The 19,594-nt window shown below is 42.4% G+C and overlaps 1 pseudogene; it reads left to right on the forward strand.

Annotated features, from left to right (window-relative positions):
• The first annotated feature begins 1,664 nt into the window (after window positions 1-1,664).
• Window positions 1,665-2,326, forward strand: LOC116874910 (annotated as a pseudogene).
• The last annotated feature ends 17,268 nt before the right edge of the window (window positions 2,327-19,594 follow it).

Genomic DNA, 19,594 nt, shown 5'->3' on the forward strand with positions numbered 1-19,594 from the left:
ACTGAAAATATACTAGGACTATTTAAAAGGTTTATAACAGTTCTTGCTGGACATACATAATTAAGTTTATTTTCTGTGAAAATCTGCAGAAATGTCTTTTGGAATTAATGGAAATGTACAATTTGTCTTATTATTGTTACTTAGTATTTATGTAGCACTTCATATTTCTAAAGTACTCGATAATCACTAGTTCCTCTTGAACTATTTTTATGTCATTTATTATAATGTTCTTTTGATACAATATGTGATTTACTTCTGTCATGCCTTTTGATGTATTTCAAGAGAAGAATAGAATGAGATGGGCTTTTATAATATCCTGGGTTGGGGGTCCCCAAGATCCCCCCCGCCAGATTTGATGGTTCACTGGGGAGACCCACAGGATTCAATATCTAGCCACACTGACAACTATGATTTATTACACTAAAAGGATGTAAAGCACAATTAGCCAAGGGAAAAGGTGTGTGAGATGAAGTCTGTGGGAGACCAGATACAGGTTTCCAAGGGTCCTCTCCCAGTGGATTGTGCAGAATCCACATAATTCTTCCAATAACAAGTTGTGACAACGAATGTTGTCTATCAAGGAAGCTCATTAGAGACTTACTGCCCGAGCTTTTTACCGAGAGCTGATCACAGAGGCATTCATTGCCTGGCATGTCCCATATATCCAGGCCGCGAGAAAGAAAGCAGGCATTCAGCATTGTGATGATTAATTTTATGTGTCAATGTGGTTGGGCCACAGTGCCCAAATATTTGGTCAAACATCTGATGTTTCTGTGAGGGTGTTTTGTTTGAGATTTATGTTTAAACTGGTGGACTTTGAGTAAAGCAGACTATTCCCCATAACATTGGTGGGTCTTGTCTAGTCACTTGAAGGCCAGGGCAAAGGACAAAATGAAGAGACTGACTGCTCCCAAGCAAAAAGAAATTCTGCCAGCAGATGGCCTTTGAACTTGAATTGCAACATTGACTCTTTCTGGATCACAGGCCTAATGGTCCACACTGCAGATATGCAAATTTTGGGACTTGCCAGCTTCCATAATCATGGAAGTCAATTCCTTAAAATAAATCTTTTTTTCTCTCTCTCTGTCTCTATCATATCTCATATCGTACCTCATATATATCTCATATGTATCCTATGTTATATCTCTATTTATGCATCTATCTATATATATCCTATTGGTTTTGTTTCTCTGTAGAACCCTAATACAAGTATATACCATATTGTTTGTACAGTTGAGACACAGTGAGCCCTTCTGCTTCAATAGTGGTGGGAACACTCCGGAAATATAAATTCCCAGATGCCAGCCAAGGGCTAATCTTGCAGCAGGGCCTTTCCAAGAATAGAAGTTCAGGCCTTCTGGGTTAACTCTTTTCTCATATACCCCCACCTCATATACTTTATATAAAAAAAGACAAAACAAACGAACAAAAAAGACAAAAAAAAAAAAAAAAAAAAAAAAAAACAAAAAGAAAAGGGTGGGGAAGGTTTTCTTGTGTCTTTGTTGGATCCTTGTAAATGTATGCCTTGTTTAAAAACTAGGGGGTGGGGGAGAATTTCTTGTGTCCACAGGACTGGAGGAACGTTCTTATTACATATAAAGCCATAAACCAGCTAAAGCATTCCCTATACTTGTCTCCTGTTTCCATTTAGCTTACCATCAGACTGTATCGTTCAAGTAAATAAGTTGGTATCAGGTCACTGCCAGGAAAATGGTGGACAGGAAGGAGGGAGAGGAGAAGCCCGAGAAACCACAGCGAGCTGGAGCCACTAGAGAACCTGAAGAAGAAGTAGAAAAAACTGTCAAAATTAAGACTATTTCTTCCAGTCATGGAGGGGAAAGTTCCAGTCACAGAGCTGAGATGCAATCAGCTGAAGAAGAAGCTGCGGGCCTCCCAAGAAAACCTACAAAGATCTCCAAGTTGGGATTTGCCATAGGTAGACGACAAAGCAAGCCTCAGCCATATCCATCAAACTTGGATCAAGGAAGCCTAAAGAACTGTTCCAACGCTTGCTCCAAAAACCATTTCAGTCGCAGCAGCTTTTAATGAAGATGAAGCTAGTGAGCCAGAGGAAATGTCTCCAGAAGCAAAGATAAGGATGAAGAATATTGGAAGGGATACACCAACGTCAGCAGCACCAAACTCCTTCAGTAATGGAAAGCATGGTTTTTCTGATAACCGGAAGCTCTGAGAGCAAAATATAAAATCTCACCTTGGAAATGTCCATGACCAAGACAATGAAATGATGTGTTTTGAAATTGGGGTGTGGGGTGGGTGTAAAGTTAAAAGGGAACAGTTTCCTTTTTTAAAGAATGGTATAAGACTATCTTTGGAGCTGTCTTTTTTTTTTTTTTAAGATTGAGGGGTATGCTAATAAATAAGGGTTGAAATTAGAAGTAATTTGTGTTTTATATACAGATTTCAAGACATTTGCCAATTTTGTAGTTTCATGTGGTTCGTTTCCAAAGGTTACAGAATAATGGGAATTATTCTGTATTATACAGAATACATTATTCTGTAATATACAGACTATATACAGAATAATATACAGAATAATGGGAAAAAATCAAAAACGGTAAAAAGAAAAAAAAAAGTTGGTATCAAAAAGGGTTGATCCTTGGTAGTCTTCAGATCTGAGCTGCTCACAGTCTCTGTCCTGTGATTTTTTTCAACAGATAGCATAACTTTTCTTTTACCTTCGCAAGACATTCCATGCTTGAATGTGCCCTGAGTGATGAAGCATGACAAGAACTAGCACCCAGTAGCCGTCAGAATAAAAATGGTTTGACAGCCGGAGCTCCAGGGGCTTGCCCCTCTCCTGCAAGTCATCAGCAACTGAAGATACTCCTGGGATACTAGGATGGTGACTTTCCAAGCAGAAGCAGTGTTTTCAGAATCTGTACTTGTTTACTGAACAGATCCACATAAAGAAGCAGACAGGGATGGGCAGGGGCAGAACTCAAGTTCAGATGCTTTGCCATCTCAAACTTTCATTTTTTTTGTCTCAACATTCTGACAATGTCTTCACTAGTCTCCCTGTGTCTTCTCTCCCCATTTTCAATTTATCTCATAGGGTGCCATAAGAATTTTTCTATTAACACGAATCTGGTCATATTGCCTCTCTCGATTGCTGCTCACTGTGTCTGGTCTACGGAATAAATTCTCAAGCCCTTGGCATGGCATTGAGAGGATGTCAGAGTGTGACCTGAATTTATCCTCCCAGCCATATTTCTGGTCACCACTTCATCAAGGGTGTGTCAGTCATTCCCCTTTGAACTCTAATTCTAAGAATCCATCAGACTTGATGTTATGTGGTTTTTAAGACCTACTATCAATAGGATATGTACTTTTCAACTAAACTTAATATTGCGGGACAAACTCCGTGGCTCAGTCGGTTAAGCATCTGCCTTCAGTTCAGGTCATGATCTCAGGGTCCTGGGAGCAAGTCTCATGCCAGGTTCCCTGCTCAGTGGGGAACCTGCTTCTCCCTCCCCTCCCTGCTCATTCTCTCTCTTGCTGTCTCTCTCTCAAATAAATAAGTACAATAAAATCTTTAAAAAAAAAAAAAAAAAGCTTAGTATTGAAATACACAAATGAGCGTGTGTCACTAGATCAATTTTCAAAACTCACATACCACTGTCACTGTCACCCAAATCAAGAAACAGACCATCACCAGCACTGCCCCTAAGCCTCTCCAGACCCTCTTCCACCCACTCCCTGCACCCCCTGCCTTTTACCACCTCTGTTTCATTTTTCCTGTTTTCCAACTCTGTAGGCATGGAATCATGCAGTATTAGCTCCTTCGTTTCTGGCTTCTTTTGCTCAATGCATGTTTGCAAGGTGGATCTGTGTCAATGTAACAATTATTGGCTGTTTGGCTATTAAGAATAGTGCTGCTCTAAATGTTCCTGTATGTGTGTTTTGGTAACTGCGTGCGTACATTACCTAGGACGTTTATCTAGGTAAAATCACTGTAAAATCTAGGTTTATCTAGATTTTATCACTAGGTAAAATCACTGGGCCACAGGGGTGTGAATGTCCCCAGCTTTTGTAGCTACTACCAAGCAATTTACTAAAATAGTTGTGCCAATTTATATTCCCAGGGGCAAGGAATGGGCTTTCATTCACACCAGCACTTGGTATTGTGGCTCTTTTTCATATTAACACATTCGGTGGATGTGTAGTGATTATCTCATCGGGTTTTATTTTATTCTATTTTTTTAAAGATTTTATTTATTTGACAGAAATCACAAGCAGGCAGAGGCAGGCAGAGAGAGAGGGGGAAGCAGGCTCCCCACTGAGCAGAGAGTCCAATGCGGGGCTTGATCCCAGGACCCTGGGATCATGACCTGAGCCGAAGACAGAGGCTTTAACCCACTGAGCCACCCAGACGCCCCATCATTGGGTTTTAATTTATGTTCCCTAGTGACAACTGATGTTGAGAAACTTTTCATGTTTATTAGCCACTTTTTTTTCTTTTGTGAAGTGTCCTTTCAAGTCCTTTGTGCATTTTTTTTCTATTGATTTTAGGATTTATTTATTTATTAGGAGTTATATACCCTCAATATAGGAAATTTTGTACACATACACACACTTATGTGTACATTCGTCCCATTCTATGTCTTGCCTTTTCACTCCCAGTGTTATTTTTTGATGGACACCAGCTCTTAATTGTAACGACGTCTAATAGTTTCATTTTTTTCCCTTATGGTCTGTGCTTTTATGCCCCATGGAGAAGTCTGCTTGCCCTCAATTTATTGAGATATTCTCCCATCTAGAGATCTAAATCCGAAATCTTCTAGACTTCACATTTGCTTATGATGTGCGGCAGGAATCAAACTATGGCTTTTTCATGTGGATATTCATTTGACCCAACTGACTGAAAAATCCGTTAACTCCCCTTCGCACTGCAGCCATCTTGGTCGTAAGTCAGGTTGCTGCATTTGTTGGGTCTACTTCCGGATTCTCTACAGGGTTCCACCTATCTGTCTACCTACCCTGTGCCAACACCACACTGTCTTCATTTCTGTGGCTTTAGAGCAAGTGGTGACATTTGTCGTGCAAGTTCTTTGGCTTTGTTCTTCAAAGGTGTCTTGGCTATTCCACCTTCTCTGCATTTTCATATGAGCTTTAGAATCTTCTCACAAAAGTAAACCTTCTGGGATTTTGATTGATATTTCGTTGGATCTATATATCTATTTGTGAGAGAACTTGCATTTTTATCGTATCAAAATTTCCAACTGGTACCTATGGCTTATTCATTTATTTAGGACTGCTTTAATTTTCATAAAAATGATTTATAGTTTTCTGTGAAGAGGTCGAGGCTAACGTATTGTTTAGGATTTTAGTATCTATGCTCACAAGAGCCACTGCCCTGTAATTTTCCTTTCTTGTAATGTTATGTTGGCTTCATAAAATGAGTTAAGAAGTATTCCTACTCTTATATTCTGTGTAAGGATTTGTTAAGACTGGTATTATCCCTTCCCCAAGTATGTATAGATGAATTTACTAGCAGAGCCATCTAATATTTAACATTTCATTTTTGTGAGAGGGTTTTAAATTGCAGATTCAATTTCTTTAATATGTACATGTTTGAAATTTTAAAATAATTTTCTGTCAGCTTATTAAATTGGATGTGTACATCTTGTCTAAATTGTAACTTTGTTAATGTAAAGCTGTTCATAAAGTTTTATCAGCCTTTTTTTAAGTTTAGTTATTTATAATATCTACACCCAACATGGGGCTCAAACTCATGACCCAAAGATCAAAAGTCCTATGCTCTATGTACTGAGCCAGTCAGACACCCCCATCTCATCAGCTTTTTCACACCTATTTAATCTACAGCGATGTCCTTTATTTAAATTTCCAATATTCATAATTTGTGTCTTATCTCTCTTTTTCTTACCAGTTGCGCTAAATATCTATCACCTTTAAATATCTTTCAAAGAACCAACTTTTGGCATTGTTGATTTTCTTTGCTTTATATTTTTGATTTCATTAATATCCTGCCTTTGTTATTTCATTTCTTCTCATTTGGATTTAATTCACTCTGTTTTAAAAAATTGCTAATTGTGGACACTGGTAAGATATGCATTTAAAACACTTTATAATGTCATGTGTTGTCATTCACCTTTTCCCCATTGCGTTTTGTGTGACTAAAAGCATGTGTTTTCCAATGAACGTCCCCCAACAAACTAGGGATATAGTTTGTTAATAGGAAAATCTTATTTATTTTTAGTGGGCCGCTTCCATGGTGTAGAGCTGTGGCCATAATTATAATTGTTAATGTAACAATTCAAAATATTATCTAGTGGTCTGGACGAGGGGGATCTTCTTTTATTTACCCAAGTTTCTCCATAGTAGGAAGTGACGTAACACTCCCGAAAGAAATGAACACTGGGTGGCCTTGGACGATATGTCATTTTTCATCTCCTTTTGAGATTAACCTATTAATAGGACTGTATTAGTTTCCTAGGGCTCCCACAACTAAGTACTAGGAACTCGGTAGTTTAGAACAACAGAAAGTTATTGACTCTCTATTCTGGAGACCAGAAGTCTGACATCAAAGTGTGGGCAAGATAGCACTTCCATTGAAACCTATTGGAAAAGGATCTTCCTTGACTCTTTCTAGCTTCTGAAAGTTTGCCAGCAATCTTTGGTGTTCCTTGACTTACAGATGTATCACTCCAATCTTGTATCTTCGCAGGGCCATCTTCCCTCTTTGTATGTCTGTCTCTGTATTAAATCCCACCCCACCTTTTTAGAGGCTAGGGCAGGGGTAGAGGGAGAGGGAAAGAGAAAATCTGAAGCAGGCTCCATGCCCAGCAGAGTGATGGAGGACCAGATCTCATGACCCCGAGATCATGACCTGAGCTAAAATCAAGAGTCAGACACTTAACCAAATGAGTCACCCAGGTACCCCTCAATATTCCCCCTTTTAAGGACACCAGTTATATTTGATTAGGGCCTATCCTTATGCTGCATTCTAAGTTGATAACCTCTGCAAAGACACCATTTCCAAATAAGGTCATATTCTGAGGTACTGGGGTTAGGACTCCAGCATGTCTTTTTTGAGGGATATAATTCAACATACAATAAGGACAATCTCAGTGCATGCTGAGAAGTCTCTGTAGATGGACAAATGGAAAGCCAGACAATGGAGTGGGGAAGGAAAAGCATCCTATAGACAAGCAGCCAAAACACTCTCCTTGCAAATGGAGACAGATCGTTTCCACAGCTCAAGAGCTTCTCCACAGACTCACCAGCCTTCTTGGGCCATACCATTCCCAACAGGTGGTCATACCCGCTTTAGTCCTCGGAGTGAACATGTAGCTACCGTAGGCACAGAATAATCTGGTCCTGGGATTCGAATATATCACTGAGGGGAACCCTGGCTCAGCATTGTGAGGCTGGATTGTATAAATTGCTTTCAAACTTATACATGTTAAACTAAATCCATATTTTCAAGGTGGCAGTAACCTTAGCAGAAAAGTCGTTTTTGAGAACATGGTCAGCAGCTAATGTATGTACTTCTAGAATACATCAAAGCTTCTCTTGGGCACCTCTTAACCTTTCAGAAATTTAGTACCTACGTTGCTTCTGTGATTCTGGGTCGTTCTCTGCAATGTGTCTTTCTCAGTTGCCCTTTAGCAGGATCACCCTCTAGACAGCATCAATAGATTTTTAAGACCTGAAAGGAGTGGGGCAAATGCACCACTAAAAATAGCTCCATTTGTGGATCAATTAAATCCAGCTTGACGTCCTTAGTGCATCTGTAACGCGATAATAATGATGATCTACCTCATAGTGCCATCGTGAGGAAGAACCCATGAATGATTGTAAAGCACTCTGAAAATAGAAAGGGCCCCATAAAAGCTTATAATTATTAAGGGTAATCATTTGCAAGTGACCTAGAAATTACTAAGTTATAACATTCATCTTGTCACCCATTCTTTTTGTGTAATGTTTGGATTTCCAGCCCCAAGCCCTGTGTTAAGATTATATGTTGCTACCCTGCAACCCGTGGGAGCTTTCTAAGGAAAAACTTGAAAGCAATCGATCCCTGTATAGTATCCAGGGTATACTGTATGGCCCCATGTAGATACCAGCCCTGTGTCTCTGGGCTTTAAAATGTTTCTCTTTCTTCCCTGTACTTGAAATCAGAGGTAAATTCTTGATATTCATTCATTCATTCATTCATTCATCGAGCTGTCATTCATTGAGTGTGGTAGGCACAAACCTCGGTTCTGAGGACACAAAGCAGAAAAAAAAAAAAAAAAACCTATACCTAGTACCTATTCTCCTGGAGTTTATAGCTTGTATGGATAAAAATAGTCCAGCCGGTAAAGTGGCATTAGAAGAAGATAGGGAAGGAAGGGGCAGAAGACCTTCCAACCCGCCAGCCCACCCCCTGGAGCGGGAGTTTACAGGCAGGGACTGGATCCAGAGGCTTCCTTTTCGGAGGAGCTCTGTGCCTCTTCTTTGAGGGTTGTCCTGCTCCCTCCTACCTTGCGTTCCTGAAAGAACTGTGATTATAGGTAGACTGCCCCGCTCCCTTCTTTCATCCGTGTCCTTTGTCCTTTGTCCTTTTATTTTTTTTTTAAGATTTTATTTATTTATTTGACAGAGAGAGATCACAAGTACGCAGAGAGGCATGCAGAGAGAGAGGGGGAAGCAGGCTCCCTGCTCAGCAGAAAGCCCGACTCGGGACTCGATCCCAGGATCCTGAGACCATGACCTGAGCCGAAGGCAGCGGCTTAACCCACTGAGCCACCCAGGCACCCTTCTTCCTCCTTCTAAAAAGCTCACTAGGAGGAGGCGATCTTTTACCCAACCCAGGGGGATTTCCTCTACCCCCTCAGCTATCTGGGGGCCAGAATGAATAACTAGCAACTGGGCACCAGAAAAATGTGCAGTGATCTGTTAGGTTTCCCTATCTGCTGGACCAGGAACGTTCTCTCTGAAGAGTACGGAGCCCTTCCTGCAGGCTGGACTTCATCCCGAAACTAACAACGGTTCCAGTTAGAGGAATGTCCCAGTCAGGTCTTGGGTTCTTGGTCCCACTGTCTTTACTGCCTCCACATCCTGGTTCCCTGCTTTCTCCTCCTTCCCGTGTCTCAGTGAATGAGATCCTAATTCATCTCCCAGTTTCTTGGGGGCAAGATTCTTCTTAGTTCCGGGGTATTTTCCGATGACTGGATTTTTCATCTTGCGACCCAGACCTTCTTTGTGATTAGAGTCCCTCAAGGCACATCTCCTTGTTGTCAGACACAACACTTTTTCTAATGGTGGCCGTTGCACAGCTGGGAGACCAGCTTCGGTTTCTGCTGTCCCTTCCTGACCCTGGAGCTGGACGTGTTCTAAATGGCGAGTTCGTGGTACTCCAATCTGCCTATTCTCTCCTCCTTTTCCTCGCTGCCTTCCACAAGTACTGAGTCCCTTCTCTGATCTCAGCACAGCGCTTGACCCTGGGGACATGAAGGTTTCATAACGTTCAGATCCCTGTGCAGCCGTCTCCAGAATCACCAAGCATTAGCTGGATCCCTGGGGGACCCACCGCGGCTTCGCAGCCTGTGAGGTGACATGCACGTAAAGAGAAGGTCAGGTGAGGTCGGGGTTTGAAGCCGGTACTTCAGACACCGGCTTCTCCCTGGGCACTTAGCCGAGCCGCTGACCACCAGCTCTGAGCCGCTTGCATCTCTCTGTTTTGACTTTGGACTCATTGAGCTTCCCCTTAGCTTTGCCTAGCAATTGGCTGTCTCTTCAGAGCACAGTCTGACCCCATGAGTGGCTGTGTTTCCTGCTCAGCACATCCTGTAACGCCTGTAACTGTCCCTAGCTTCCGTAACGGGCTTGGACTGTAACCATGAATGTTTCTTCTGAGTCTGATTTTCCCAAGGCCCCAGAAGGAAGTACTTTGCTCTCCAATGTCTTGCATTTGACCTGTTGAATCCATTTTAGGAGCTCAGTCAGGTATGTGGATCCTAGCACCCAGAGAATCGGATCTTACTGCCCCGACTTCCAACCTGCTTCACCAGCTGGACCCATCCCCCTCCCGCCATCGGGGCTTGGGTTTTAGCACGGAGGGGAGGAGGACAGTGATTGCTGGCTTAAGGGTTGCCCAACGTGGTAGAAAGGGGTGCTGGGCGCCATTGGTTTGGAATCTGGCTCCCCGGCCTACTAGTTGTGTGATTTGGGACAATTGACTTAATAGCCACAAAATTCAAATTCGACTCTGTAGTCAAGGGAGATGAAATCTATTTCAGCAAGTTGTTGTGAATATTAAATAAGGTGGCTCAGGCTGTTAAACATCTGCCTTCAGCTCAGGTCATGATCCCGGGGTCCTGGGAGCCTGCCTCGGGCTTCCCTGCTTAGGGGAGAGCCTCCTTCTTCCTCTCTCCCTCTCCCTCTGCCCCTTACCAACCACCCCCTCCCATGTTCGCGCGCTCTCTCTCTCTCTCTCTCAAATAAATAAACAAAATCTTAAAAAAAAAAAAAAGTGCAAAATAGTAGCCCAAAGGCTGGCATACAGTAGGTGCTCCACAGATGTCGGATCCTTCATAGTGTTTAGAGTTCTGCTTCAAATCTGCAGCATCTGCTCGACTTCTCAAATCCCTGAAAGGTTTGGATTCTGTCTGCTTCAGATTGCACGTTGTTATCATCATCAGTAAATGCGTTTCTAAACCGGACATGAGGGGAAACGACACCACAGATTAAAGTCAACCAAGATCAACAAAACCCAAGGGAAGAGTGTGGTGTTTGTAGATTTCCTGAAATTCATGTGACTCCGAACAATGTCACTTAATCGTGTCGATAGTAAATATCTGTTAATCCAGCAAAGAGAATGCTCTGTCTCGATACTTAACTAAGTTAGAAATCCGTGGCTGGGTCTAGGTCAGCTGTGTCCCTTAGTGCCTGTTTTCTAACCTTCAGGATTTGGAGAGAATCATAATTTTTTTTAAGTGCTTGCCGAGGGAGGCTTCATAAGGCTATAGTTTAGTACAATTATGAGGTGAGATTCTAGGGCTGCTAACCTGGCAGTCCCGTGACCCCCAGGGACAAATTAATCTAAAGCGAATGAAGAACTACAATTACTGCCTTTTGCAGGGCCAAGGAGTGCTTGTTAGGAACAAAGCGTGCTCTCAAATGCTAATGATGGTTCTGCAGGCTAGCATTTCTGAATGCTTTAGGTACACAAATTGCTTTTGGTGGATGTAACTCTGTTTCTAGGTGAAATTTGCTCCTCAGGGGAAGCATAAAAGAAAAACGTAAGTCTTCTCTTTACGTCTACTGTTCAGGGGGAAATGGCACCATTTTCGTATAATGAGGCATAAGGTAGGAGAGAGTATTGGTTATATCACAAGTATTTATGTCCCTTTTGTCGCTCAGCATCAGGGATGACATTGAATAAGCTCATGTGAGCGTTGCTATAGATTGTGATTGTTATTAATCAAATACAGCGCCGTGGTTATTTTTGGAATATAAATCTTCAGATGACATAACGAAGATAGAGTGAGTTACTTTTGAATTGTCACCAAAGGAAGATAGAACCCAATTCCTCAAGTGTTCTAATCAGAGCAGGGGCTCTGTGCCCCTTTCACGTACCCTTGAGGTCAAGTAATCTGATGTTTCCTGGAAATACAAGAGATGAAATATTGTAATAAGACAATAATCATACTCTGGATTTGCAAGGTGTTTTTCTTTTAGTTTACGATGCTTTCATGTATTTTCTCTCCTTTAAAAAAATAAGCCTGGAAGCATTTTCCATTTATGCCTCTCTCTATTAGAATAAAAACTCTTTGTATTTTACTGGTTCTACAGTATGGGATTATTCACTCTAAAATGTTCCTCTAAGGAGAAGGAAAGGCCTTTGAATGCTCAACCATGGCCCTAGAATCTGTAATCCATGGCTTTTAGTAACTTCCTAGCTGCTGCTTTGCTTGGGGTAGATTTAGGCAAGGACTTCTGCGTCCCTGCACTTCCTTTGTCTCTGCAGGAAGTGGGGATTCCTGTAGGAAAAGGGGTCCAGTTGCTTGGCGAGCGCTATTACCTGTGCCATGTGGCATCCAGTGTCCCGAGAGTTGCACATGGACCTCCTCCCAGGGGGGTCGGTGGGGAGGGAAGGCACAAGATGCTGGCGGACACCCCCAGCAAGAGTCCGCCTATCCTAGCCTTTTGTACCTACACCTTGGGTACCCCAGACTCATCCACAGGCCTCCAACCTCACACAGGAGTAGACATCTGGGCTACTCAGTTACTTTGGTGGAAGCAGCCACGGAAGCAGTCCCCCTACAAACGTGGGCAGGCACTGAATTTCAAGGTCCTCTGCAGGTGCCCATGCAACTCATTAGAATGGCTACTTTGCTCTGTCATCTCTAGCACACTGAGATTCAGGGCCCTCTCTGAGTCGAGGTGGCAAATTCAGGGCCATGGCCTGTCCACTCATGAGATCTTGGTGTATCTGTGTTTCTCAATCTGTTTTCTTCATTCTGTTGTCACGCTTTATTCCTCTGAAAGGAAGGAATAAACAAACTGCTCATCTCAAAAAATAATCAATGACTAGATCCCGTGAGTTCACAATTTTACACCCCAAAGCCGATGTAATTGTATATGTTTTTGAAAGCCAGCTCTATTTACGTGTGGTTGACAAAAATGATCAGATCCAGAGAATGAAATCTGCTATAGTTCTCATTCTTCCTCAGCTCCTCCTACCTTCTAGAATTACAAAGGATTTTAGGATAAAAAGAAATTTCCAGTGCTGCCCAGAATGGGTAACACCAACTCACATCTGAAATTCCATGCATTTTCTTCTCGACTAATATCTATTCTCTTACCCGTGCTCATAATATTTTGAGCTCTGAGTTTAGTCTTATCATAGCACAGCATGACAGTCTAATCCTTCCCACTAAACCACAGTCCTGGACGGATCCAGCGGGTTGAATGGACGCGGCATGGGTGGGTTTGCTGGTGAGCAGCTTTCTCTGATCTCCCCAAGAAACCCAAGTTAACACGCTTGCCTTTGAGTTTCTGCCAGTCTTTTATCTGAGAATCTGAACAGAGATCTCTCCACTGGACAGTGCATATATGAGGGAGGCTTCCAACCAGCATCTAAAAAGACAAAGCTACCAAGAGATAGTAAACAACATTCAATAAATAAGACCTGTTTTGGAGAATGCCTTCTGGTGTTGTATGTTTTGATGCAGTACTTGGAAATGTTCCCAGCCAGTTAATAATTGATGGGCTGTTCGAACATACTGAGGCACCAATATACAACTTTAGGTGTGGAAACTCTTCTTTGTCCTTGTTTATCCTCTTCCTTGCCCCCCCCCCCACCACAGTGTTATTTGTCATCATAGCGTTCTAATGGTGTCCAGTCTAAGAAGGCATCCAAAGATACGTTTTAGTACCCGGATGGATTCCACACACTCTCCAAAGAATTTCTCAGGGTTGACAAGATCAGGTATTTTGAAGTTAATCTACTCCAGAGAGACTGGAAGCAGATATTTTTAAGAAAATAGTTGCTTTGTTTATAAAGCAGTGTCTCTAATTAGACAAGTGAGAGGATGAATGATTCCTGTTTTCTTGGCTGATGGGGGGTGGGGGGAGGTTCTTTTTCTTGTGTTCGGGAAAGTTCAGCCTAAATCTCTCCTTATTCTGGGATGGGGCTGATCAGGGCTGTGGAAGCAACAGAGCCTCCCTTTGTTCCTGAGCCCTGGAGGCCGCGAGCTGTGAGAGCTGACAAGCCGCCAGTGTTCCCGTCCGGCTCAGCTCGGGGAAGGGAAAGCCTGGTGCAGAGCCTGCGGGCAGAAAAGCAGAAGAGCTGAGTTTTCATTAATCAACAAAGTAATTAGGTAAGGCACAAGGTGGCTTGCAAAGGTACACAGCATGCAACACTGCAAAGAGTGAGCAAAGAAATCAAGAGGAGCCGTGGGTGGAGGAGAAAGGAAATGAAGGGGAGGAAGATCGAGATGAAATTAGGGGTGAAACTGACACCCAAAATATACAGCTATGAACCCCAGGACCCATCAGGAGGGCCATATGATCCTTGACACTTAAGACCGGCACAAGCCAGGTCTCAGGGGCTCTATCTTCCAGCCACAGAGAAATTCCTCTCACAGGTTTGTTTTGTTTGTTTTTGTTTTTGTTTCTTGTTTAATTTTATTTGAGAGAGAGAGAGAGGCTGGAGAGGGATAGAGGAAGAGAGAGAATCCCAAGCAGACCCCAGGTCCAATGCAGAACCTGAAGGGAGGCTTGATCCCAGGACCCTGAGATCATGACCTGAGCTGAGACCGAGAGTCAGAGCTTAATTAACTGAGCCACCCAGTTTTTATCTGGAATATCCACTGCCTCATTCCTACACCAAACACAGCGATCAGATTTTCTGTGGATATTTGGTTTAATTCTTTCAATGGAGGCAGGAGAAAGATCCCATGCTCTAAGTCAAATAGGTGGGACAGAGCTGTCTCTCTGAGACCCCCAACAATCTAGGGCTGTGTTCTTGGTCTTCATCTATCCCATTCTCTCTTTAGCTCTCTGCACAGGAAGGAGGACAAAGAAAAGGGAAAAAAAATATTCATGTTTTTCTTACTGTCTGGGAAGGGCTAGGCTAGGAGATTTGCATCGGGTATTTCCTTCCGTCCTCACAATAAACGGAGGATGGGGGTAGTGTTTCCCCCATTTTCTAGAGGTTTCTAAATTTACCTGATACTGGTATGTGTCAGACTCAGGGTTTGGACCAGCAGCTGACTTAGATGATAATTCTAATATAGCTATAATTTCTGCTTAAATCAATCAATTGGCAAGATCTTTCTAAGATCTACCTTGTGCCTGGCCCCAGAGGTATCCCATAATTCCACTGAGCTCTCTGATCTGTTTGCTCACACTCTGCATGGGGAAAGTATCCTTGGATAAAAGAGGAGTCACAGGGGATTTTATCTCTTTTATATTCCAGTGATATTTCATTTTACTATTTCATTATTATTTTTTTTTCTCTCTGATCATCCTCCCTAAAGCAGTATACTGTTCAGGAAATTAAAAATGAGCAGAAAACCTCCCCCCCCCCCCCAGCTACTTTTTATCTAAGCAACCATAGCTAGCTAGAGGTAATTTCAATCCATTTTTTTGAGAAAAGACTGCCTGCCTTGGCGTGTTTTTATCTGTAATACCATCAGGCTGTACACCAATCCAGGACAGAGTGTCTTCATTGTATTATGTGGGAGAGAAATAGAGTCAAAGTCATCTTAACTTTGTAATGAATAGCATTTTGTCAGAGTGAATATTTGGCTCGTGGGATGTTAAAGGAGAAACAGGACTGAAATGCTTTAATAGTCCAGAGACTCGCACAGCAAAATGAATTTATTGCTTTTAGTCGGATTCCCAGTGGACAGCCCATAATGAAACTCGTGATCTGATAAGAACGCCTGGGTGTAGGAGACTCGCCGGCAGGCGGGAGCAGCATACTGATTAAGGGGCTCTCAGGAGACCTGAGGTGACCCCCCACACCTGCGGCAGAAATGGCGTATCCCCTCCGACCCCCACCCCCGGGCTAGGCCAATTGATACGCGGAGTAAATGTGTGAGAGCTTTGGCGGGGGCGGGGGTGACCGTGCCGTGGTCTGCACTGCCGGGCTCGAGACCACTCATTTTGGGGGTAGGCCATGCAGAGATTATTAGAGCACAAATAGGACTCTGACAGCCTGATTGTACTTGGAGGAGCTGGCAAATGAATCACGCCAATGTGGTTCCTGAAGGGGCTATTTTTTACAGACCCCGAGACCCAAAGAAGGTCTCTGGGTGTTGAATAACCAAGTAAATTAATTTGGCACGTCTGACCTCCATGAGGCCACTCATTGGACAGAAGCAAAAACTGACAGAGAGGGGAGGACAAACAGGAATTGGAAGGGGGAGAGGAGTTAATGCTTTTTTGTGCCAAAGGAGAAAATTGCCGTATGGAGGGGTTTTGGGTCTTCACAAGGAATAAAAGGTTAGTCATTCCCATGGCCTCAAAGATGGGAGGAGAACCCAAAAAACTCATAGCGTAAACCATTTCAAAACTGGGAAAACAGAAGTGGAAGGCGAGAAACATATATATCTTATTTAGAGGTAATTCTAATGAGTATCAATTGAGATGAAGAGACAAAACCATATATCACTTTCTCCTCATAGCTAAGAGGCATATCTTGAAGCTTACATCTCATCGCTCACCCTATTTATGTGTGTGTAATAATAAATCATTTCATTAGCTTTGGGTTTATTCCACTGGCTTGAATGTCAATAGAGACCATATTACCAGGGGAGTACAGATGGGCACAGCACTTTGGAAAAAAAGCTGGCATTATCTCCTAAAGTTGAACCTTAATATACCGATACCTAGGGGTTCCACTTTTAGGCACGTAGCCATGATAAATTCTTATACATAAGCAACACGAGATATGTATAAGAATGTTCCTAATACTAGAACCTGGGAACAAGTGCTTATAACTGAAGAGGACAGTTGGTAGATTTGCATAATGGATACAATACAGTAATCAAACAAAGGAACCACAGCAATTTCACAACAGTATGGGTAAATTTCTGCAACCTGATATGCAAGTGGAAAAAAAAAAGCTCAAGACTGATCAAAATGAATATACCCTTTTTGTAAAGTTATGAACAATTAAAATGATTTCCTTTTAAAGGACTACATAGATCTACAGAGAACACACGCACATATATGGGAAAGCCTGGGAATGATGATCGTAGAATTTAGGACGATTTGGGATGGGCCCGGGGGGGGGGGGACCAGGTGGTGGGATGTGGGTTGTGAAGGTCCTGGCTTTTCTTTTTGGGTGCTGGGTTTTCAGGTGTTCATACAGATGACTAAAGAAAAAATGAATAGAAATGGACCATGCACGGTCCAGTGTTGAGAGTGTGACCAAGGATTATGATGATGAATCCAATTATGGTCACCTAAGATCCAAAGGGAAAACCAATGAATGAATGAATGAATGAATAAACAAACAAATAAATAAATAAAAGAAATCATGCTGATCCCAGAACACTTCATTTAGTACTTGGTGTTTAACAGGACTTTGTAGCCATACTGATGAAAATAAATATTTGAATCTAATCAGTCTCCTTGGTGAGAATGTTCTCATAATTAGTACTCCAAGCAGAGCAGCTCTTATATGCTGGTTCAAGTTTTTGAGTCTTGAATCAAGTACAGGCATAATTCATAAGAAGAAACGATTTTTTTTTTCTGAATGTCCTGACATTTATTTCTTTCAATATTTTATCATGCAAATTTCAAATATACAGCAACATGGAAAGAACTTTACAATGAACATTCTTATATATATCACCTGGATCCTGCCACTCCCAATTATTCTTATTTATCACATCTCCTTCCATCCTTTTATCTATTGATCTATCTCAGGTCTTTTGCTGTATTTCAAAATAAATTGCAAACCTCAGGGTATGTTTTCCTCAATACTTCAGCATTCATATCTTTAACTAGTTCCTGCATTTATTTTCATTTCAGAAGAGGAGACTATTGAGTAAGTTCTATCATCCCGGTTCAGCCCATCATGTAGACCTTCCACCTGCCACCAAAGAACTGCTCTATTGGATTAGTTCAATCAAAACCATCCAAGAAAACCAATTCTTTGTATTAGGGGCTATCATCAGAGAACTTCAGCTGACACCCATGTAAGTTAATGAGCACAGATATAACCTGGAATTAGGACACACGAATATTTAGCTTATAAGATTAATAGTCACTCAGAAGGGAACAATGCTTGAAAACAGGGATCAGCAAGCAACAGTCGGTATGTCAAATACAGTCCACAGTCTGCTTTTGTAAGTAAAGTTTTAGTGAGAGGCGCCTTGCTGGCTCAGTTGGTGGAGCATTCGACTCTTAATCTCAGGGTCATGAGTTCAAGCCCCACCTTGGGTGTGGAGCCTACCCCAAAAAATTATAAAAAATAAAAAATAAAGTTTTGGTAGAACCCAGATGTAGTCATTAATGCATGTGTTGCCTATGGCTGCTTTCGTACTCAGCAACAGTGTTGAGTAATTGTGATGGAAGTTATATGGCTCGGGAAGCCCAAAATGTTGACTCACTGGCCCTTTACAGAAACAGTTTGTGAAGCCCTGGGCTCAAGGTGGTGGCTCCCGAGGAAGGTATGGTCTTATGCGGTGGGCAGCTGTCTGTGAAGGTGAAGTGTGCTTGCAGACAGTCCTTTGGAGCCCCTGACGCATGCGCGTTTCTTGACACACTTACTTCATCAACCAAAAAAAGTCTGTCCCCATTGTTCCTTTATACTTCAGGTCTCTGCATCATTTGAACAAAGAGTCCTACAGCTTCAAAGTTCAACCAAGCCACCAACCAACCAAGTACCATCTACAGCAACGATTCTCAATCCTGGCTGCACAAAAGAATTATCTGGAACATTTTTTTTTTTTTTTTTAAATCCCAGCAGCCTGCCCTGCAATTGAAATTTAAAAAACACACAGAAACAAACTTCCCAGGTGATTCGATGACACATCTGGGTTGGAGAACCATGCATGTGGAGAGCAAGGAGGTCGGTGCCCAGTGAGGTGTCCCTAGAGAGAGGCCTTGGACAGGAACGGGTGTGAATGAGAGCCCTGGAAAGTGGACAGGCTTGACAGGAGGGAACCCCAAGGGGCAAGAGAGACACACACTATAGGAGGTGAATCAGAGCTTTCACAGGTCAAAGTCTCTTAAAATTGATGTACAGCTAACTCTTGTGTTTTAATTGACAGTGCAAGTCAGCTTAATCTTTTCCCTCCTGGCCACTCAGACCCGGACGGCTGCAGTAAAAGGTGCAAATCGGGAACATATTTAAAGTTGGGCTTGATTTAAAAGAATAACCTATTGAGAATTTTAAAACTTGCAAGGCTATGACACAATCTTCCTGTACCTTATCCATCCTCGGGGCCTTGTGGAAGGTCATTTCGCTATTGGAGGAAGGCATAAAATGGCAGTGAGAGAGGAAACGAGGACAAAAAGTAATGCCTTGGTTACCACTGGTAGGAACTTGGGCTATATTCTCTTCTCACGTTTCCTAGTGATGCTCAGAACTTTTCCTCCAGAGTCTTTGAAGCTCAGAGGGTCAGCTGTGCACCAGGGAGTGGGGGGAGTGTGGAGGCGCTAGGTTAGGACTTCCTATGGGAACGGAGCTAGTAAGCTCTGAAGGCTTCTCTGATAAAAAGAATCTCTGATTCTACCCATAAGCCACTGGGGATCCCGCTGTAAGTCAAGGGGAGGGAACTCTCCTTTCCCCTTGAAATAGTGCCTTAAGCAAACTGACCTTCTGGAGAGCGCCTACCCAGACCTACTGGGACCCACAGTTCCCAATATGGAAAAGACAAAAGAGACTCTGAAATAGTTATGAAGATATTCTTTTTTGTACTTTTGAGGTATAATTTCAGGTGTCCAGCATAATGATTCGATATTTGTATACATTGCAAAATGATCGCCACAGTAAGTCTTTTTATGGCACATAGTTCCTGATTATTTTTTTCTTGTGATGAGAACTTCCAATATCTGCTCTCTTAGCAACTTTCAAACATCTGATACAGGGTTACTAACCATG

The sequence above is a fragment of the Lontra canadensis genome, unplaced genomic scaffold (assembly GCF_010015895.1).
Source record: "Lontra canadensis isolate GAN:19392208 unplaced genomic scaffold, GSC_riverotter_1.0 scaffold39, whole genome shotgun sequence".
In the NCBI taxonomy this organism is placed as follows: Eukaryota; Metazoa; Chordata; class Mammalia; order Carnivora; family Mustelidae; genus Lontra; species Lontra canadensis.